Raw genomic sequence first — 23,785 nt, 5'->3', positions numbered from 1 at the left:
GTGATAGGAGGCCAGAATGACAGAATGATAGTACAGTGGTGTGACAGAGTGTTAGCAGAGTGGACTGACAGATTGCCAGGAGAGTGGAGTGACAGTGCTAGGGGAGTGGAGTGACAGAGTGATTGGTGAGTGGAGTGACAGTCTGATAGAAGAGTGGAGTGACAGAGTGATAGGAGAGTTGATTGACTCTGTTAAAGTAGTGTGGATTGACAGAGTGATAGGAGAGTGGAGTGAGAGAGTGAGAGGAGAGTGGAGTGACATAGTGATAGGACCTGGAGTGACAGAATGATAGGAGAGTTGGTTGACAGAGTGATATGAGAGTGCAGTGACATAGTGATAGGACAGTGGAGTGACTGAGCGATAGAAGAGTGGCATCACGGAGCGATAGGAGAGTGGAGTGATGTAGCGATAGGAGCATGGAGTGACAGAGTGATAGAACAGTGGGGTGAGAGAGCAATAGGAGCATGGAGTGACAAAGCAATAGGAGAGTGGAGTGACAGAGCGACAGGAGATTGGAGTGACAGATTGATAGAAGAGTGGTGTGACATATTGAAAGGAGAGTGGATTGAAAATGCGATAGCAGGTTGGAGTGACAGAGTGATAGGAGAGTTGAGTGACAGATAGATAGGAGAGTGGAGTGACAGAGAGATAGGAGAGTGGAGTGACAGAGTGATAGGATAGGGGAGTGAGAGAGCAATAGGAGAGTGGAGTGAGAGAGTGATAGGAACGTGGAGTGAGAGAGCGATAGGAGAGTGGAAAGAGAGTGCAATAGGAGAGTGGAGTGAGAGAGCGAGAGGAGAGTGGAGTGATGGTGCGATAAGATAGTGGAGTGAGAGAGTGATAGGAGAGTGGATTGAGAGGGCATTAGGAGAATGGAGTGACAGAGCGATAGGAGAGTGGAGTAACAGAGCGATAGGAGAGTGGAGTAACAGAGAAATCGGAGAGTGGAGAGACAGAGCGATAGGGGAGTGGAGTGACAGAGCGATAGGAGAGTGGATTGACAGAGCGATAGGAGAGTGGATTGACAGAGCGATAGGAGAGTGGAGTGACAGAGTGATAGGAGAGTGGGGTGACAGACGATAGGAGAGTGGAGTGACAGATTGATAGGATTGTGCAGTGACAGAGAGATAGGAGAGTGGAGTGACAGAGTGATAGGAGAGTGGAGTGAGAAAGCGATAGGAGAGGGGAGTGAGAGTGCGATGGGTAAGTGGAGTGACAGATTGATAGGTGAGTGGATTGACAGTGTGATAGGAGAGTGCATTGACAGTGATAGGACAGTGCTGTCACAGAGTGTTAGGAGAGTGGGGTGACAGAGTGATAGGAGAGTGGAGAGACAGAGTATTAGGAGAGTGGAGTGACACAGCGACAGGAGCGTGGATTTACAGGCTGATATGAGGTTGGAGTGACAGAGTGATAGGAGAGTGGAGTGACAGAGTGATAGGAGAGTGGAGTGACAGAGTGATAGCAGAGTGGAGTGATAGTGAGATAGGAGAGTGGAGTGACAGAGTGATAAGGGAGTTGAGTGACAGACGATAGGAGAGTGGAGTGACAGAGTGATAGGAGAGAGGCGTGACAGAGTGATAGGAGAGTGGAGTGATGGCGTGATTGGAGAGTGGAGTGATAGAGAGATAGGAGAGTGGAGTGACAGAGTGATAAGGGAGTTGAGTGACAGACGATAGGAGAGTGGAGAGACAGAGTAATAGGAGTGTGCAGTGACAGAGAGATAGGAGAGTGGAGTGACAGAGTGATAGGAGAGTGGAGTGAGAGAGCGATAGGAGAGGGGAGTGAGAGTGCGATGGGAGAGTGGAGTGACAGATGGATAGGAGAGTGGAGTGATAGAGAGATACAAGTGTGGAGTGACATAGTGATAAGGGAGTTGAGTGACAGAGCAATAGGAGAGTGGAGTGACATAGTGATAGGAGTGTGGAGTGAGAGAGCGATAGGGAGTGAAATGAGAGAGTGATAGGAGCGTGGAGTGATTGAGAGATAGGAGAGTGAAGTGAGAGCATGATAGGAGAGTGGAGTGAAAGATTCATAGGAGAGTGGATAAACAGTGTGATAGGAGAGTGGAGTGACACAGTAGTAGGAGATTGGAGTGTCAGAGTAATAGTAGAGTGGAATGATGGAGTGATAGGAGAGTGGAATAACGGAGTGACAGAAGAGCAGAATGAGAGATGGATCAGAGAGTTGTGTGACAGTGTGATAGGAGGCAAGAATGACAGAATGATAGTACAGTGGGGTGACAGATTATTAGCAGAGTGGACTGACAGTCTGATAGGAGAGTGGAGTGACAGAGTGATAGGAGAGTTAATTGACTCTGTTAAAGGAGAGTGGATTGACAGAGTGATAGAAGAGTGGAGTGACATATTGAAAGGAGAGTGGATTGAAAATGCGATATGAGGTTGGAGTGACAGAGTGATAGGAGAGTTGAGTGACAGAGAGATAGGAGAGTGGACTGACAGAGCGATAGGAGAGTGGGCTGAGAGAGCGATAGGAGAGTGGAGTGACAGTTTGATTGAAGAGTGAATTGACAGATTGATAGGAGATTGCATTGACAGATTGATAGGAGAGGAGTAACAGTGCGATAGGAGGTTGGAGGGAGAGAGTGATAGGAGAGTGGAGTGACAGCGAGATAGGAGAGTTGAGTGACAGAGAGATAGGAGAGTTGAGTGACAGAGAGATAGGAGAGTTGAGTGAGTGAGTGATAGGAGAGTGGAGTGAGAGCGATAGGAGAGTGGAGTGACAGAGAGATAGGAGAGTGGAGTGATAGAGTGATAAATGAAAGGAGTGACAGTCTGACAGTGGAGTGGATTGACAGGAGAGTGGATTGACAGAATGATAGGAGAGTGGACTGACAGATTGGTAGGAGAGTGGAGTGACAAATTGAAAGGTGATTGGATTGACAGTGTGATAGCAGGTTGGAGTGACAGAGGGATAGGAGAGTTGAGTGACAGAGAGATAGGAGAGTGGAGTGAGAGAGTGATAGGAGAGTGGAGTGACAGAGCGATAGGAGAGTGGAGTGACAGAGCGATAGGAGAGTGGAGTGAGAGAGTGATAGGAGAGTGGAGTGAGACTGAGAGGAGAGTGGTGTGATAGAGCGAAAGGAGAGTGGAGTGACAGAGCGATAGGAGAGTGGAGTGACAGAGTGATAAATGAAAGGAGTGACAGAGTGACAGTGGAGTGCATTGACAGGAGAGTGGAATGACAGAATGATAGGAGACTGGAGTGACATAATGATAGTAGTATGTAATGACAGGATGATAGGAAAGTTGAGTCGCGGAATTATAGGAGAGTGGAGTGAAAGAATGATGGTAGCGTATAATACCGAAATGATGGGAGAGTGGAATGGCTGAAGGATAGGAGAGTGGAGCAACAGAATGATAGTAGTGTGTAATAACAGAATCATAGGAGGGTGGAGTGACGGAATGATAGGGGAGTGGAGTGACAGAATGACAGTAACATGTAATAACGCAATGATAGCAGATTGGCATGGCAGAATGATACGAGATTAGCATGGCGGAATGATAGGAGTGTGGAGTGAAAGAATGATAGTAGTGTGTAATAGCAGAATGATAGGAGAGTGGTGTGGCAGAATGATAGGAGAGTGGTCTGGCGGAATGATAGGGGAGTGGAATGACAGTGTGAAAGGAGAGTGCATTGACAGTGATAGGACAGTGCTGTCACAGAGGGTTTGGAGAGTGGAGTGACAGAGTGATAGGAGAATGGAGTTTTAGAGTGATAGGAGTGTGGAGTGTTAGAGTCATAGGAGAGAGCAGTGATAGAGTTATAGGAGAGTGGAGTGACAGAGTGATAGTAGAGTGGAGAGACAGAGTATTAGGAGAGTGGAGTGACAGAGCGACAGGAGCGTGGATTTACAGGGCGATATGAGGTTGGAGTGACAGAGTGATAGGAGAGTGGATTGAAAGAGTGATAGGAGAGCGGAGTGATAGAGAGATACGAGTGTGGAGTGACATAGTGATAAGGGAGTTGAGTGACAGAGCAATAGGAGAGTGGAGTGACATAGTGATAGGAGTGTGGATTGACAGAGAGATAGGAGAGTGGAATGACAGAGAGATAGGAGAGTGGATTGACAGAGTGATAGGAGAGTGGAGTGAGAGAGCGATAGGAGAGTGGAGTGAGAGCACGAGAGGAGAATGGAGTGACAGATTCATAGGAGAGTGGATTGACAGTGTGATAGGAGAGTGGAGTGACACACGGTAGGAGATTGGAGTGTCAGAGTAACAGTAGAGTGGAATGATGGAGTGATAGGAGAGCGGAATAACGGAGTGACAAAACAGCAGAATGAGAGATGGATAAGAGAGTTGCGTGACAGTTGATAGGAGGCCAGAATGACAGAATGATAGTACAGTGGTGTGACAGAGTTTTAGCAGAGTGGACTGAAAGAGTGCTAGGTGAGTGGAGTGGCAGAGTGCTAGGTGAGTGGAGTGACAGAGTGATAGGTGAGTGGAGTGACAATCTGATAGGAGAGTGGAGTGACAGTCTGATAGGAGAATGGAGTGACAGATTGATAGGTGAGTTGATTGACTCTTTTAAAGGAGTGTGGATTGACAGAGTGATAGGAGAGTGGAATGATAGTGTGAGAGGAGAGTGGAGTGACGTAGTGATAGGACCTGGAGTGACAGAATGATAGGAGAGTTGGGTGAGAGAGTGATATGAGAGTGCAGTGACATAGTGATAGGACAGTGGAGTGACTGAGCGATAGGAGAGTGGCATGACGGAGCGATAGGAGAGTTGAGTGACAGAGAGACAGGAGAGTGGACTGAAAGAGCGATAGGTGAGTGGAGTGACATTTTAATTGAAGAGTGAATTGACAGATTGATAGGAGAGTGCATTGACAGATTGATAGGAGAGTGGAGTAACAGTGCGATAGGAGGTTGGAGGGAGAGAGTGATAGGAGAGTGGAGTGACAGGGAGATAGAAGAGTGGAGTGACAGAGAGATAGGAGAGTTGAGTGACAGAGAGATAGGAGAGTTGAGTGAGTGAGTGATAGGAGAGTGGAGTGAGAGCGATAGGAGATTGGAGTGACAGAGAGATAGAGAGTGGAGTGATAGAGTGATAAATGAAAGGAGTGACAGAGTGAGAGTGGAGTAGATTGACAGGAGAGTAGAGTGACAGAATGATAGGAGAGTGGAGTGACAGATTGGTAGTAGAGTGGAGTGACATATTGAAAGGTGATTGGATTCACAGTGTGATAGCAGGTTGGAATGACAGAGGGATAGGAGAGTTGAGTGACAGAGAGATAGGAGAGTGGAGTGACATTTTGATTGAAGAGTGGATTGACAGATTGATGGGAGAGTAGATTGACAGATTGATAGGAGAGTGGAGTAACAGTGTGATCGGAGGTTGGAGGGAGAGAGTGATAGGAGAGTGGAGTGAGAGCGATAGGAAAGTGAAGTGATAGAGCTATAGGAGAGTGGAGTGAGAGAGCGATAGCAGAGTGGAGTGACGTAATGATAGGACAGCGGAGTGACAGAGTGATAAATTAAAGGAGTGACAGTGGAGTGTATTGACAGGAGAGTGGAATGACATAATGATAGGGGAGTGGAGTGACGTAATGATAGGACAGTGGAGTGACAGAATGATAGTAGCGTGTAATAATGGAATGATAGGAGAGTGGAGTTACAGAGTGAAAGGAGAGTGGAGTGTTAGAGTGATAGGAGAGAGTAGTGATAGAGTTATAGGAGAGTGGAGTGACAGAGTGATAGGAGTGTGGAGAGACAGAATATTAGGAGAGTGGAGTGACAGAGCGACAGGAGCGTGGATTTACAGAACGATATGAGGTTGGAGTGACAGGGTGATAGGAGAGTGGAGTGACAGAGTGATAGCAGAGTGGAGTGATAAAGAGATACGAGTGTGGAGTGACATAGTGATAAGGGAGTTGAGTAACAGAGCGATAGGAGAGTGGAGTGACATAGTGATAGGAGAGTGGAGTGAGAGAGCGATAGGAGAGTGCAGTGATAGACAGATAGCAGAGTGGATTGACAGAGTGATAGGAGAGTGGAGTGAGAGGGAGATAGGCAGTGGAGTGAGAGAGTGATAGGAGCGTGGAGTGAGAGAGTGATAGGAGAGTGGAGTGAGAGTATGATAGGAGAGTGGAGTGACAGATTCACAGGAGAGTGGATTGACAGTGTGATAGGAGAGTGGAGTGACACAGTGGTAGGAGATTGGAGTGTCAGAGTAATAGTAGAGTGGAATGATGGAGTGATAGGAGAGCATAATAACGGAGTGACAAAAGAACAGAATGAGAGATGGATAAGAGAGTTGCGTGACAGTGTGATAGGAGGCCAGAATGACAGAATGATAGTACAGTGGTGTGACAGAGTGGTGGCAGAGTGGACTGACAGATTGCTAGGTGAGTGGAGTGACAGACTGCTAGGTGAGTGGAGTGACAGAGTGCTAGGTGAGTGGAGTGACAGAGTGCTAGGTGAGTGGAGTGACAGAGTGCTAGGTGAGTGGAGTGACAGAGTGATAGGTGAGTGGAGTGACAGTCTGACAGGAGAGTGGAGTGACAGAGAGATAGGAGAGTTGATTGACTCTGTTAAAGGAGAGTGGATTGACAGAGTGATAGTAGAGTGGAGTGAGAGAGTGAGAGGAGATTGGAGTGACATAGTGATAGGACCTGGAGTGGCAGAATGATAGGAGAGTTGGGTGACAGAGTGAAATGAGAGTGCAGTGACATAGTGATAGGACAGTGGAGTGACGGAGCGATAGGAGAGCGGAGTGATGTAGCAATGCGCGGGTGGAGTGACATAGTGATAGGAACGTGGAGTGAGAGAGCAATAGGAGCTGGGAGTGACAGAACGATAGGAGAGTGGAGTGACTGAGCGATAGGAGAGTGGAGTGACGGATTGATATAAGAGTGGAGTGACATATTGAAAGGAGAGTGGTTTGAAAATGCGATAGGAGGTTGGAGGGAGAGAGTGATAGGAGAGTGGATTGACAGGGAGATAGGAGAGTGGAGTGACAGAGAGATAGGAGAGTTGTTTGACAGAGAGATAGGAGAGTTGAGTGACAGAGAGATAGGAGAGTTGAGTGTGTGAGTGATAGGAGAGTGGAGTGAGAGCGATAGGAGAGTGGAGTGACAGAGAGGTAGGTGAATGGAGTGATAGAGTGATAAATGAAAGGAGTGACAAAGTGACAGTGGAGTGGATTGACAGGAGAGTGGATTGACAGAATGATAGGAGAGTGGAGTGACAGACTGGTAGTAGACTGGAGTGACATATTGAAAGGTGATTGGATTGACAGTGTGATAGCAAGTTGGAGTGACAGAGGGATAGGAGAGTGGAGTGACAGAGCAATAGGAGAGTGGAGTGACATTTTGATTGAAGAGTGGATTGACAGATTGATAGGTGAGGGGATTGACAGATTGGTAGGAGAGTGGAGTAACAGTGCGATAGGAGGTTGAAGGGAGAGAGTGATAGGAGAGCGGATTGACAGGGAGATAGGAGACTGGAGTGACAGAGAGATAGGAGAGTTGAGTGACAGAGCAAGAGGAGAGTGAAGTGAGAGAGTGATAGGAGAGTGGAGTGAGAGAGTGATAAGAGAGTGGAGTGAGACTGATAGGACAGTGGAGTGATAGAGCGATATGAGAGTGGAGTGACAGAGCGATAGGAGAGTGGAGTGACAGAGCGATAGGAGAGTGGAGTGACAGAGTGATAAATTAAAGGAGTGGCAGTGGAGTGTATTGACAGGAGAGTGGAATGACATAATGATAGGAGAGTGGACAGGCGGAATGATAGGAGAGTGATTGACAGTGTGATAGGACAGTGCTTTCACAGTGTGTTAGGAGAGTGGAGTGACAGAGTGGTAGGAGAGTGGATTGTTAGAGTGATAGGAGAGAGTAGTGATAGAGTTATAGGAGAGTGGAGTGACTGAGTGATAGGAGAGTGGAGAGACAGAATATTAGGAGAGTGGAGTGACAGAGCGACAGGAGCGTGGATTTACAGAACGATATGAGGTTGGATTGACAGAGTGATAGGAGAGTGGAGTGATAGAGAGATACGAGTGTGGAGTGACATAGTGATAAGGGAGTTGAGTGACAGAGCGATAGGAGAGTGGAGTGACATAGTGATAGGAGAGTGGAGTGAGAGAGAGATAGGAGAGTGGATTGACAGATTGATAGTAGAGTGGAGTGAGACAGCGATATGCAGTGGAGTGAGAGAGTGATAGGAGCATGGAGTGAGAGAGTGATAGGGGAGTTGAGTGAGAGCATGATAGGAGAGTGGAGTGACAGATTCATAGGAGAGTGGATTGACAGTGTGATAGGAGAGTGGAGTGACACAGTGGTAGGAGATTGGAGTGTCAGAGTAAGAGTAGAGTGGAATGATGGAGTGATAGGAGAGTGGAATAACGGAGTGACAAAAGAGCAGAATGAGAGATGGATAAAAGAGTTGCGTGACATGTGATAGGAGGCCAGTATTACAGAATGATAGTACAGTGGTGTGACAGAGTGTTAGCAGAGTGGACTGACAGATTGCTAGGTGAGTGGAGTGACAGAGTGCTAGGCGAGTGGAGTGACAGAGTGCTAGGCGAGTGGAGTGACAGAGTGCTAGGCGAGTGGAGTGACAGAGTGCTAGGTGAATGGCGTGACAGAGTGCTAGGGGAGTGGAGTGACAGAGTGAAAGGTGAGTGGAGTGACAGTCTGACAGGAGAGTGGAGTGACAGAGTGATAGGAGAGTTGATTGACTCTGTTAAAAGAGTGTGGATTGACAGAGTGATAGGAGAGTGGAGTGAGAGAGTGAGAGGAGAGTGGAGTGACATAGTGATAGGACGTGGAGTGACAGAATGATAGAAGAGTGGAGTGACCTATTGAAAGGAGAGTGGTTTGAAAATGCGATAGGAGGTTGGAGTGACAGTGTGATAGGAGCGTTGAGTGACAGAGAGATAGGAGAGTGGACTGACAGAGCGATGGGACAGTGGAGTGAGAGAGTGAAAGGAGAGTGCAGTGACATTTTGATTGAAGAGTGATTTGACAGATTGATAGGAGAGTGCATTGTCAGATTGATAGGAGAGTGGAGGAACAGTGTGATAAAAGGTTGGAGGGAGAGAGTGATAGGAGAGTAGAGTGACAGGGAGATAGGAGAGTGGAGTGACAGAGAGATAGGACAGTTGAGTGACAGAGAGATAGGAGAGTTGAGTGAGTGAGTGATAGGAGAGTGGAGTGAGAGCGATAGGAGAGTGGAGTGACATAGAGATAGGAGAGTGGAGTGATAGAGGGATAAATGAAAGGAGTGACAGGGTGACAGTGGAGTTGATTGACAGGAGAGTGGAGTGACAGAATGATAGGAGAGTGGAGTGACTGATTGGCAGTAGAGTGGAGTGACATATTGAAAGGTGATTGGATTGACAGTGTGATAGCAACTTGGAGTGACAGAGGGATAGGAGAGTTGTGTGACAGAGAGATAGGAGAGTGGAGTGACAGAGCGATAGGAGAGTGGAGTGACATTTTGATTGAAGAGTGGATTGACAGATTGATAGGTGAGGGGATTGACAGATTGGTAGGAGAGTGGAGTAACAGTCCGATAGGAGATTGAAGGGAGAGAGTGATAGGAGAGCGGATTGAGAGGGAGATAGGAGAGTGGAGTGACAGAGATATAGGAGAGTTGAGTGACAGAGCAATAGGAGAGTGAAGTGAGAGAGTGATAGGAGAGTGGAGTGAGAGAGTGATAGGACAGTGGAGTGAGAGCGATAGGCGAGTGGAGTGATAGAGCGATAGGAGAGTGGAGAGACAGAGAGATAGGAGAGTGGAGTGACAGAGAGATAGGAGAGTTGTTTGACAGAGAGATAGGAGAGTTGAGTGACAGAGAGATAGGAGAGTTGAATGAGTGATTGATATGAGAGTGGAGTGAGAGCGATAGGAGAGTGGAGTGACAGAGAGGTAGGTGAGTGTAGTGACAGAGTGAGAAATGAAAGGAGTGACAGAGTGACAGTGGAGTGGATTGACAGGAGAGTGGAGTGACAAAATGATAGGAGAGTGGAGTGACAGATTGGTAGTAGAGTGGAGTGACATATTGAAAGCTGATTGGATTGACAGTGTGATAGCAAGTTGGAGTGACAGAGGGATAGGAGAGTTGTGTGACAGAGAGATAGGAGCGTGGAGTAACAGTGCGATAGGAGGTTGGAGGGAGTGAGTGATAGGAGAGCGGATTGACAGGGAGATAGGAGAGTGGAGTGACAGAGAGATAGGAGTGCTGAGTGACAGAGCAATTGGAGAGTGGAGTGAGAGAGTGATAGGAGAGTGGAGTGAGAGAGTGATAGGAGAGTGGAGTGAGACCGATAGGAGAGTGGAGTGATAGAGCGATAGGAGAGTGGAGTGACAGAGCGATAGGAGAGTGGAGTGACAGAGCGATAGGAGAGTGGAGTGACAGTGATAAATTAAAGGAGTGACAGTGGAGTGTATTGACAGGAGAGTGGAATGACATAATGATAGGAGAGTGGAGTGACGTAATGATAGGACAGTGGAGTGACAGAATGATAGTAGCGTGTAATAATGGAATGATAGGAGAGTGGTGTGACAGAATGATAGGAAAGTGGACTGGCGGAATGATAGGAGAGTAAATTGACAGTTTGATAGGAGATTGCCTTGACAGTGATAGGACAGTGCTTTCACAGTGTGTTAGGAGAGTGGAGTGACAGAGTGATAGGAGAGTGGAGTGTTAGAGTTGATAGGAGAGGGTAGTGATAGAGTTATAGGAGAGTGGAGTGACAGAGTGATAGGAAAGTGGAGAGACAGAATATTAGGAGAGTGGAGTGGCAGAGCGACAGGAGCGTGGATTTACAGAACGATATGAGGTTGGAGTGACAGGGTGATAGGAGAGTGGAGTGACAGAGTGATAGGAGAGTGGAGTGATAAAGAGATACGAGTGTGGAGTGACATAGTGATAAGGGAGTTGAGTAACAGAGCGATAGGAGAGTGGAGTGACATACTGATAGGAGAGTGGAGTGAGAGAGCGATAGGAGAGTGCATTGAGAGAGTGATAGGAGCGTTGCGTGGGAGCATGATAGGAGAGTGGAGTGACAGATTTATAGGAGAGTGGATTGACAGTGTGAAAGGAGAGTGGAGTCACAGATTCATAGGAGAGTGGATTGACAGTGTGATAGGAGAGTGGAGTGACACCGTGGTAGGAGATTGGAGTGTCAGAGTAATAGTAGAGTGGAATGATGGAGTGATAGGAGAGCGGAATAACGGAGTGACAGAGTGATAGGAACGTGGAGTGAGTGAGCAATAGGAGCTGGGAGTGACAGAACGATAAGAGAGTGGAGTGACTGAGCGATAGGAGAGTGGAGTGACAGATTGATAGAAGAGTGGAGTGACATATTGAAAGGAGAGTGGTTTGAAAATGTGATAGGAGGTTGGAGGGATAGGAGAGTTGTGTGACAGAGAGATAGGATAGTGGAGTGACAGAGCGATAGGAGAGTGGAGTGACATTTTGATTGAAGAGTGGATTGACAGATTGATAGGTTAGGGGACTGACAGATTGGTAGGAGAGTGGAGTAACAGTGTGATAGGAGGTTGAAGGGAGAGAGTGATAGGAGAGCGGATTGACAGGGAGATAGGAGAGTTGAGTGACAGAGAGATAGGAGAGTTGAGTGACAGAGAGATAGGAGAGTTGAGTGAGTGAGTGATAGGAGAGTGGAGTGAGAGCGATAGGAGATTGGAGTGACAGAGCGATAGGAGAGTGGAATGACAGAGCTATAGAAGAGTGGAGTGACAGAGTGATAAATTAAAGGAGTGACAGTGGAGTGTATAGACAGGAGAGTGGAATGACATAATGATAGGAGAGTGGAGTGACGTAATGATAGGACAGTGGAGTGACAGAATGATAGTAGTGTGTAATAACGGAATGATAGGAGAGTGGTGTGACAGAATGATAGGAGAGTGGACTGGCGGAATGATAGGAGAGTGGATTGACAGTGTGATAGGAGAGTGCATTGACAGTGATAGGACAGTGCTTTCACAGTGTGTTAGGAGAGTGGATTGTTAGAGTGATAGGAGAGAGTAGTGATAGAGTAATAGGAGAGTGGAGTGACAGAGTGATGTGAGGGTGGAGAGACAGAATATTAGGAGAGTGGAGTGACAGAGCGACAGGAGCGTGGATTTACAGAACGATATGAGGTTGGAGTGACAGAGTGATAGGAGAGTGGAGTGATAGAGAGATACGAGTGTGGAGTGACATAGTGATAAGGGAGTTGAGTGACAGAGCGATAGGAGAGTGGAGTGACATAGTGATAGGAGAGTGGAGTGAGAGGGAGATAGGAGAGTGCACTGATAGATTGATAGGAGAGTGGATTGACAGAGTGATAGGAGAGTGGAGTGAGAGAGCGATAGGGAGTGGAGTGAGCTAGTGATAGGAGCGTGGAGTGAGAGAGTGATAGGAGAGTTGAGTGAGAGCATGATAAGAGAGTGGAGTGACAGATTCATAGGAGAGTGGATTGACAGTGTGATAGGAGAGTGGAGTGACACAATGGTAGGAGATTGGAGTGTCAGATTAATAGTAGAGTGGAATGATGGAGTGATAGGAGAGCGGAATAACGGAGTGACAAAAGAGCAGAATGAGAGATGGATAAAAGAGTTGCGTGACAGTGTGATAGGAGGCCAGAATTACAGAATGATAGTACAGTGGTGTGACAGAGTGTTAGCAGAGTGGACTGACAGATTGCTAGGTGTGTGGAGTGACAGAGTGCTAGGTGAGTGGAGTGACAGAGTGCTAGGGGAGTGGAGTGACAGAGTGATAGGTGATTGGAGTGACAGTCTGACAGGAGAGTGGAGTGACAGAGTGATAGGAGAGTTGATTGACTCTGTCAAAAGAGTGTGGAATGACAGAGCGATAGGAGAGTGGAGTGAGAGAGTGTGAGGAGAGTGGAGACACATAGTGATAGGAACTGGAGTGACAGAATGATAGGAGAGTTGGGTGACAGAGTGATATGAGAGTGCAGTGACATAGTGATAGGACAGTGGAGTGACTGAGCGATAGGAGAGTGGAGTGATGTAGCGATGCGCGGGTGGAGTGACAGAGTGATAGGAACGTGGAGTGACTGAGCGATAGGAGAGTGGAGTGACAGATTGATAGAAGAGTGGAGTGACATATTGAAAGGAGAGTGGTTTGAAAATGCGATAGGAGGTTGGAGTGACAGAGTGATAGGAGAGTTGAGTGACAGAGAGATAGGAGAGTGGACTGACAGAGCGATAGGACAGAGGAGTGGGAGAGCGATAGGAGAGTGGAGTGACATTTTGATTGAAAAGTAAATTGACAGATTGATAGGAGAGTGCATTGTCAGATTGATAGGAGAGTGGAGGAACAGTGCGATAGGAGGTTGGAGAAAGAGAGTGATAGGAGAGTGGAGTGACAGGGAGATACGAGAGTGGAGTGAGTGAGTGATATGAGAGAGGAGTGAGAGCGATAGGAGAGTGGAGTGACAGAGAGGTAAGTGAGTGTAGTGACAGAGTGAGAAATGAAAGGAGTGACAGAGTGACAGTGGAGTGGATTGACAGGAGAGTGGAGTGACAGAATGATAGGAGAGTGGAGTGACAGATTGGTAGTAGAGTGGAGTGACATATTGAAAGGTGATTGGATTGACAGTGTGATAGCAAGTTGGAGTGACAGAGGGATAGGAGAGTTGTGTGACAGAGAGATAGGAGAGTGGAGTGACAGAGCGATAGGAGAGTGGAGTGACATTTTGATTGAAGAGTGGATTGACAGATTGATAGGTGAGGGGATTGACAGATTGGTAGGAGAGTGGAGTAACAGTGCGATAGGAGGTTGAAGGGAGAGAGTGATAGGAGAGCGGATTGACAGGGAGAAAGGAGCGTGGAGTGACAGAGAGATAGGAGAGTTGAGTGACAGAGCAATAGGAGAGTGGAGTGAGAGAGTGATAGGAGAGTGGAGTGAGAGAGTGATGGGAGAGTGGAGTGAGAGCGATAGGAGAGTGGAGTGATAGAGCAATAGGAGAGTGGAGTGACAGACCGATAGGACAGTGGAGTGACAGAGCGATAGGAGAGTGGAGTGACAGAGTGATAAATTAAAGGAGTGACAGTGGAGTGTATTGACAGGAGAGTGGAATGACATAATGATAGGAGAGTGGAGTGACGTAATGATAGGACAGTGGAGTGACAGAATGATAGTAGCGTGTAATAACGGAATGATAGGAGAGTGGTGTGACAGAATGATAGGAGAGTGGACTGGCGGAATGATAGGAGAGTAAATTGACAGTGTGATAGGAGAGTGCATTGACAGTGATAGGACAGTGCTGTCACAGAGTGTTTGGAGAGTGGGGTGACAGAGTGATAGGAGAGAGTGGTGATAGAGTTATAGGAGTATGGAGTGACAGATTGATAGGAGAGTGGAGAGACATAATATTAGGAGAATGGAGTGACAGAGCGACAGGAGCGTGGATTTACAGAACGATATGAGGTTGGACTGACAGAGTGATAGGAGAGTGGAGTGATAGAGAGATAAGAGTGTGGAGTGACATAGTGATAGGAAGAGTGGAGTGAGAGAGCGATAGGAGAGTGCAGTGATAGAGAGATAGGAGAGTGGATTGACAGTGTGATAGGAGAGTTCAGTGAGAGAGTGATAGGAGAGTGGAGTGAGAGCGATAGGAGAGTGGAGTGATAGAGCGATAGGAGAGTGGAGAGACAGAGCGATAGGAGAGTGGAGTGACAGAGAGATAGGAGTGTTGTTTGACAGAGAGATAGGAGAGTTGAGTGACAGAGAGATAGGAGAGTTGAATGAGTGAGTGATAGGAGAGTGGAGTGACAGATTCTTAGGAGAGTGGATTGACAGTGTGATAGGAGAGTGGAGTGACACAGTGGTAGGAGATTGGAGTGTCAGAGTAATAGTAGAGTGGAATGATGGAGTGATAGGAGAGCGGAATAAAGGAGTGACAAAAGAGCAGAATGAGAGATGGATAAAAGAGTTGCGTGACAGTGTGATAGGAGGCCAGAAAGACAGAATGATAGTACAGTGGTGTGACAGAGTGTTAGCAGATTGGACTGACAGATTGCTAGGTGAGTGGAGTGACAGAGTGCTAGGTGAGTGGAGTGACAGAGTGCTAGGTGAGTGGAGTGACAGAGTGCTAGGTGAGTGGAGTGACAGAGTGCTAGGTGAGTGGAGTGACAGAGTGGTAGGGGAGTGGAGTGACAGAGTGATAGGTGAGTGGAGTGACAGTCTGACAGGAGAGTGGAATGACAGAGTGATAGGAGAGTTGATTGACTCTGTTAAAAGAGTGTGGATTGACAGAGTGAAGGAGAGTGGAGTGAGAGAGTGAGAGGAGAGTGGAGTGACATAGTGATAGGACCTGGAGTGACAGAATGATAGGAGAGTTGGGTGACAGAGTGATATGAGAGTGCAGTGACATAGTGATAGGACAGTGGAGTGACTGAGCGATAGGAGAGTGCAGTGATGTAGCGATGCGCGGGTGCAGTGACAGAGTGATAGGAACGTGGAGTGACTGAGCGATAGGAGAGTGGAGTGACAGATTGATAGAAGAGTGGAGTGACATATTGAAAGGAGAGTGGTTTGAAAATGCGATAGGAGGTTGGAGTGACAGAGTGATAGGAGAGTTGAGTGACAGAGAGATAGGAGAGTGGACTGACAGAGCAATAGGACAGTGGAGTGAGAGAGCGATAGGAGAGTGGAGTGACATTTTGATTGAAAAGTGAATTGACAGATTGATAGGAGAGTGCAATGTCAGATTGATAGGAGAGTGGAGGAACAGTGCGATAGGAGGTTGGATGGAGAGAGAGATAGGAGAGTGGAGTGACAGGGAGATAGGAGATTGGAGTGACAGAGAGATAGGAGAGTTGAGAGACAGAGCAATAGGAGAGTGGAGTGAGAGAGTGATAGGAGAGTTGAGTGAGAGAGTGATAGGAGAGTGGAGTGAGACTGATAGGAGAGTGGAGTGATAGAGCGATAGGAGAGTGGAAGGACAGAGCGATTGGGGAGTGGAGTGACAGAGAGATAGGAGAGTTGTTTGACAGAGAGATAGGAGAGTTGAGTGACAGAGAGATAGGAGAGTTGAGTGAGTGAGTGATATGAGAGTGGAGTGAGAGCGATAGGAAAGTGGAGTGACAGAGAGGTAGGTGAGTGTAGTGACAGAGTGAGAAATGAAAGGAGTGACAGAGTGACAGTGGAGTGGCTTGACAGGAGAGTGGAGTGATAAAATGATAGGAGAGTGGAGTGACAGAGCGATAGGAGAGTGGAGTGACATTTTGATTGAAGAGTGGATTGACAGATTGATAGGTGTGGGGATTGACAGATTGGTAGGAGAGTGGAGTAACAGTGCGATAGGAGGTTGGAGGGAGAGAGTGATAGGAGAGCGGATTGACAGGGAGAAAGGAGAGTGGAGTGACAGAGAGATAGGAGAGTTGAGTGACAGAGCAATTGGAGAGTGGAGTGAGAGAGTGATACGAGAGTGGAGTGAGAGAGTGATAGGAGAGTGGAGTGAGAGCGATAGGAGAGTGGAGTGATAGAGCGATAGGAGAGTGGAGTGACAGAGCGATAGGAGAGTGGAGTGACAGAGCGATAGGAGAGTGGAGTGACAGTGATAAATTAAAGGAGTGACAGTGGAGTGTATTGACAGGAGATTGGAATGACATAATGAAAGGAGAGTGGAGTGATGTAATGATAGGACAGTGGAGTGACAGAATGATAGTAGCGTGTAATAACGGAATGATAGGAGAGTGGTGTGACAGAATGATAGGAAAGTGGACTGGCGGAATGATAGGAGAGTAAATTGACAGTGTGATAGGAGACTGCATTGACAGTGATAGGACAGTGCTTTCACAGTGTGTTAGGTGAGTGGAGTGACAGAGTGATAGGAGAGTGGAGTGTTAGAGTGATAGGAGAGAGTAGTGATAGAGTTATAGGAGAGTGGAGTGACAGAGAGATAGGAGAGTGGAGAGACTGAATATTAGGAGAGTGGAGTGACAGAGCGACAGGAGCGTGGATTTACAGAACGATATGAGGTTGGAGTGACAGGGTGATAGGAGAGTGGAGTGACAGATTGATAGGAGAGTGGAGTGATAAAGAGATACGAGTGTGGAGTGACATAGTGATAAGGGAGTTGAGTAACAGAGCGATAGGAGTGTGGAGTGATATAGTGATAGGAGAGTGGAGTGAGAGAGCCATAGGAGAGTGCAGTGAGAGAGTGATAGGAGCGTGGAGTGAGAGAGTGATAGGAGAGTTGAGTGAGAGCATGATAGGAGAGTGGAGTGACAGATTCATAGGAGAGTGGATTGACAGTATGATAGGAGAGTGGAGTGACACAGTGGTAGGAGATTGGAGTGTCAGAGTAATAGTAGAGTGGAATGATGGAGTGATAGGAGAGAGGAATAACGGAGTGACAAAAGAGCAGAATGAGAGATGGATAAGAGAGTTGCGTGACAGTGTGATAGGAGGCCAGAATGACAGAATGACAGTGGTGTGACAGAGTGGTGGCAGAGTGGACTGACAGATTGCTAGGTGAGTGGAGTGACAGAGTGCTAGGTGAGTGGAGTGACAGAGTGCTAGGTGAGTGGAGTGACAGAGTGCTAGGTGAGTGGAGTGACAGAGTGCTAGGGGAGTGGAGTGACAGAGTGATAGGTGAGTGGAGTGACAGTCTGACAGGAGAGTGGAGTGACAGAGTGATAGGAGAGTTGATTGACTCTGTAAAAAGAGTGTGGATTGACAGAGTGAAAGAGTTTGGTGTGAGAGAGTGAGAGGAGAGTGGAATGACATAGTGATAGGACCTGGAGTGACAGAATGATAGGAGAGTTGGGTGACAGAGTGATATGACAGTGCAGTGACATAGAGATAGGACAGTGGAGTGACTGAGCGATAGGAGTGTGCAGTGATGTAGCGATGCGCGAGTGGAGAGACAGAGTTATAGGAACGTGGAGTGACTGAGCGATAGGAGAGTGGAGTGACAGATTGATAGAAGAGTGGAGTGACATATTGAAAGGAGAGTGGTTTGAAAATGCGATAGGAGGTTGGAGTGACAGAGTGATAGGAGAGTTGAGTGACAGAGAGATAGGAAAGTGGACTGACAGTGCAATAGGACAGTGGAATGAGAGAGCGATAGGAGAGTGGCGTGACAGATTGGTAGTCGAGTGGAGTGACATATTGAAAGGTGATTGGATTGACAGTGTGATAGCAAGTTGGAGTGACAGAAGGATAGGAGAGTTGTGTGACAGAGAGATAGGATAGTGGAGTGACAGAGCGATAGGGGAGTGGAGTGACATTTTGATTGAAGAGTGGATTGACAGATTGATAGGTGAGGGGATTGACAGATTGGTAGGAGAGTGGAGTAACAGTGCGATAGGAGTTTGAAGGGAGAGAGTGATAGGAGAGCGGATTGACAGGGAGATAGGAGAGTGGAGTGACAGAGAGATAGGAGAGTTGAGTGACAGAGCAATAGGAGAGTGGAGTGAGAGAGTGATAGGAGAGTGGAGTGAGAGAGTGAGGGAGAGTGGAGTGAGAGCAATAGGAGAGTGGAGTGATAGAGCGATAGGAGAGTGGAGTGACAGAGTGATAAATTAAAGGAGTGACAGTGGAGTGTATTGACAGGAGAGTGGAATCACAGAATGATAGGAGAGTGGAGTGACGTAATGATAGGACAGTGGAGTGACAGAATGATAGTAGCGTGTAATAACGGAATGATAGGAGAGTGGTGTGACAGAATGATAGGAGAGTGGACTGGCAGAATGATAGGAGAGTAAATTGACAGTGTGATAGGAGAGTGCATTGACACTGATAGGACAGTGCTGTCACAGAGTGTTTGGAGAGTGGGGTGACAGAGTGATAGGAGAGTGGAGTGTTAGAGTGATAGGAGAGAGTAGTGATAGACTTATAGTAGGGAGGAGTGACAGAGTGATAGGAGAGTGGAAAGACAGAGTATTAGGAGAGTGGAGTGACAGAGCGACAGGAGCGCGGATGTACAAAATGATATGAGGTTGGAGTGACAGGGTGATAGGAGAGTGGAGTGACAGAGTGATAGGAGAGTGGAGTGATAGAGAGATACGATTGTGGAGTGACATAGTGATAAGGGAGTTGAGTGACAGAGCGATAGGAGAGTGGAGTGACAGAGTGATAGGAGAGTGGAGTGAGAGAGCGATAGGGAGTGGAGTGACAGATTCATAGGAGAGTGGATTGACAGTGTGATAGGAGAGTGGAGTGACACAGTGGTAGGAGACTGGAGTGTCAGAGTAATAGTAGAATGGAATGATGGAGTGATAGGAGAGCGGAATAACGGAGTGACAAAAGAGCAGAATGAGAGATGGATAAAAGAGTTGCGTGACAGTGTGATAGGAGGCCAGAATGACAGAATGATAGTACAGTGGTGTAACAGAGTGTTAGCAGAGTGGACTGACAGATTGCTAGGTGAGTGGAGTGACAGAGTGCTAGGTGAGTGGAGTGACAGAGTGCTAGGGGAGTGGAGTGACAGAGTGCTAGGTGATTGGAGTGACAGTCTGACAGGAGAGTGGAGTGACAGAGTGATAGGAGAGTTGATTGACTCTGTTAAAAGAGTGTGGATTGACAGAGTGATAGGAGAGTGGAGTGAGAGTGAGAGGAGAGTGGAGAGACATAGTGATAGGAACTGGAGTGACAGAATGATAGGAGAGTTGGGTGACAGAGTGATATGAGAGTGCAGTGACATAGTGATAGGACAGTGGAGTGACTGAGCAATAGGAGAGTGCAGTGATGTAGCGATGCGTGGGTGCAGTGACAGAGTGATAGGAACGTGGAGTGACTGAGCGATAGGAGAATGGAGTGACAGATTGATAGAAGAGTGGAGTGACATATTGAAAGGAGAGTGATTTGAAAATGCGATAGGAGGTTGGAGTGACAGAGTGATAGGAGAGTTGAGTGACAGAGAGATAGGAGAGTGGACTGACAGAGCGATAGGACAGTGGAGTGAGAGAGCGATAGGAGAGTGGAGTGACATTTTGATTGAAAAGTAATTGACAGATTTTGAAGGAGAGTGCATTGTCAGATTGATAGGAGAGTGGAGGAACAGTGCGATAGGAGGTTGGATGGAGAGAGAGATAGGAGAGTGGAGTGACAGGGAGATAGGAGATTGGAGTGACAGAGAGATAGGAGAGTTGAGAGACAGAGCAATAGGAGAGTGGAGTGAGAGAGTGATAGGAGAGTTGAGTGAGAGAGTGATAGGAGAGTGGAGTGAGACTGATAGGAGAGTGGAGTGATAGAGCGATAGGAGAGTGGAAGGACAGAGCGATAGGGGAGTGGAGTGACAGAGAGATAGGAGAGTTGTTTGACAGAGAGATAGGAGAGTTGAATGACAGAGAGATAGGAGAGTTGAGTGAGTGAGTGATATGAGAGTGGAGTGAGAGCGATAGGAACGTGGAGTGACAGAGAGGTAGGTGAGTGTAGTGACAGAGTGAGAAATGAAAGGAGTGACAGAGTGACAGTGGAGTGGCTTGACAGGAGAGTGGAGTGATAAAATGATAGGAGAGTGGAGTGACAGAGCGATAGGAGAGTGGAGTGACATTTTGATTGAAGAGTGGATTGACAGATTGATAGGTGTGGGGATTGACAGATTGGTAGGAGAGTGGAGTAACAGTGCGATAGGAGGTTGGAGGGAGAGAGTGATAGGAGAGCGGATTGACAGGGAGAAAGGAGAGTGGAGTGACAGAGAGATAGGAGAGTTGAGTGACAGAGCAATTGGAGAGTGGAGTGAGAGAGTGATACGAGAGTGGAGTGAGAGAGTGATAGGAGAGTGGAGTGAGAGCGATAGGAGAGTGGAGTGATAGAGCGATAGGAGAGTGGAGTGACAGAGCGATAGGAGAGTGGAGTGACAGAGCGATAGGAGAGTGGAGTGACAGTGATAAATTAAAGGAGTGACAGTGGAGTGTATTGACAGGAGATTGGAATGACATAATGAAAGGAGAGTGGAGTGATGTAATGATAGGACAGTGGAGTGACAGAATGATAGTAGCGTGTAATAACGGAATGATAGGAGAGTGGTGTGACAGAATGATAGGAAAGTGGACTGGCGGAATGATAGGAGAGTAAATTGACAGTGTGATAGGAGACTGCATTGACAGTGATAGGACAGTGCTTTCACAGTGTGTTAGGTGAGTGGAGTGACAGAGTGATAGGAGAGTGGAGTGTTAGAGTGATAGGAGAGAGTAGTGATAGAGTTATAGGAGAGTGGAGTGACAGAGAGATAGGAGAGTGGAGAGACTGAATATTAGGAGAGTGGAGTGACAGAGCGACAGGAGCGTGGATTTACAGAACGATATGAGGTTGGAGTGACAGGGTGATAGGAGAGTGGAGTGACAGATTGATAGGAGAGTGGAGTGATAAAGAGATACGAGTGTGGAGTGACATAGTGATAAGGGAGTTGAGTAACAGAGCGATAGGAGTGTGGAGTGATATAGTGATAGGAGAGTGGAGTGAGAGAGCCATAGGAGAGTGCAGTGAGAGAGTGATAGGAGCGTGGAGTGAGAGAGTGATAGGAGAGTTGAGTGAGAGCATGATAGGAGAGTGGAGTGACAGATTCATAGGAGAGTGGATTGACAGTATGATAGGAGAGTGGAGTGACACAGTGGTAGGAGATTGGAGTGTCAGAGTAATAGTAGAGTGGAATGATGGAGTGATAGGAGAGAGGAATAACGGAGTGACAAAAGAGCAGAATGAGAGATGGATAAGAGAGTTGCGTGACAGTGTGATAGGAGGCCAGAATGACAGAATGACAGTGGTGTGACAGAGTGGTGGCAGAGTGGACTGACAGATTGCTAGGTGAGTGGAGTGACAGAGTGCTAGGTGAGTGGAGTGACAGAGTGCTAGGTGAGTGGAGTGACAGAGTGCTAGGGGAGTGGAGTGACAGAGTGATAGGTGAGTGGAGTGACAGTCTGACAGGAGAGTGGAGTGACAGAGTGATAGGAGAGTTGATTGACTCTGTAAAAAGAGTGTGGATTGACAGAGTGAAAGAGTTTGGTGTGAGAGAGTGAGAGGAGAGTGGAATGACATAGTGATAGGACCTGGAGTGACAGAATGATAGGAGAGTTGGGTGACAGAGTGATATGACAGTGCAGTGACATAGAGATAGGACAGTGGAGTGACTGAGCGATAGGAGTGTGCAGTGATGTAGCGATGCGCGAGTGGAGAGACAGAGTTATAGGAACGTGGAGTGACTGAGCGATAGGAGAGTGGAGTGACAGATTGATAGAAGAGTGGAGTGACATATTGAAAGGAGAGTGGTTTGAAAATGCGATAGGAGGTTGGAGTGACAGAGTGATAGGAGAGTTGAGTGACAGAGAGATAGGAAAGTGGACTGACAGTGCAATAGGACAGTGGAATGAGAGAGCGATAGGAGAGTGGCGTGACAGATTGGTAGTCGAGTGGAGTGACATATTGAAAGGTGATTGGATTGACAGTGTGATAGCAAGTTGGAGTGACAGAAGGATAGGAGAGTTGTGTGACAGAGAGATAGGATAGTGGAGTGACAGAGCGATAGGGGAGTGGAGTGACATTTTGATTGAAGAGTGGATTGACAGATTGATAGGTGAGGGGATTGACAGATTGGTAGGAGAGTGGAGTAACAGTGCGATAGGAGTTTGAAGGGAGAGAGTGATAGGAGAGCGGATTGACAGGGAGATAGGAGAGTGGAGTGACAGAGAGATAGGAGAGTTGAGTGACAGAGCAATAGGAGAGTGGAGTGAGAGAGTGATAGGAGAGTGGAGTGAGAGAGTGAGGGAGAGTGGAGTGAGAGCAATAGGAGAGTGGAGTGATAGAGCGATAGGAGAGTGGAGTGACAGAGTGATAAATTAAAGGAGTGACAGTGGAGTGTATTGACAGGAGAGTGGAATCACAGAATGATAGGAGAGTGGAGTGACGTAATGATAGGACAGTGGAGTGACAGAATGATAGTAGCGTGTAATAACGGAATGATAGGAGAGTGGTGTGACAGAATGATAGGAGAGTGGACTGGCAGAATGATAGGAGAGTAAATTGACAGTGTGATAGGAGAGTGCATTGACACTGATAGGACAGTGCTGTCACAGAGTGTTTGGAGAGTGGGGTGACAGAGTGATAGGAGAGTGGAGTGTTAGAGTGATAGGAGAGAGTAGTGATAGACTTATAGTAGGGAGGAGTGACAGAGTGATAGGAGAGTGGAAAGACAGAGTATTAGGAGAGTGGAGTGACAGAGCGACAGGAGCGCGGATGTACAAAATGATATGAGGTTGGAGTGACAGGGTGATAGGAGAGTGGAGTGACAGAGTGATAGGAGAGTGGAGTGATAGAGAGATACGATTGTGGAGTGACATAGTGATAAGGGAGTTGAGTGACAGAGCGATAGGAGAGTGGAGTGACAGAGTGATAGGAGAGTGGAGTGAGAGAGCGATAGGGAGTGGAGTGACAGATTCATAGGAGAGTGGATTGACAGTGTGATAGGAGAGTGGAGTGACACAGTGGTAGGAGACTGGAGTGTCAGAGTAATAGTAGAATGGAATGATGGAGTGATAGGAGAGCGGAATAACGGAGTGACAAAAGAGCAGAATGAGAGATGGATAAAAGAGTTGCGTGACAGTGTGATAGGAGGCCAGAATGACAGAATGATAGTACAGTGGTGTAACAGAGTGTTAGCAGAGTGGACTGACAGATTGCTAGGTGAGTGGAGTGACAGAGTGCTAGGTGAGTGGAGTGACAGAGTGCTAGGGGAGTGGAGTGACAGAGTGCTAGGTGATTGGAGTGACAGTCTGACAGGAGAGTGGAGTGACAGAGTGATAGGAGAGTTGATTGACTCTGTTAAAAGAGTGTGG

Source organism: Carcharodon carcharias, chromosome 15 (genome assembly GCF_017639515.1).
Source record: "Carcharodon carcharias isolate sCarCar2 chromosome 15, sCarCar2.pri, whole genome shotgun sequence".
NCBI lineage: Eukaryota > Metazoa > Chordata > Chondrichthyes > Lamniformes > Lamnidae > Carcharodon > Carcharodon carcharias.
This window is presented reverse-complemented; position numbering follows the sequence as displayed.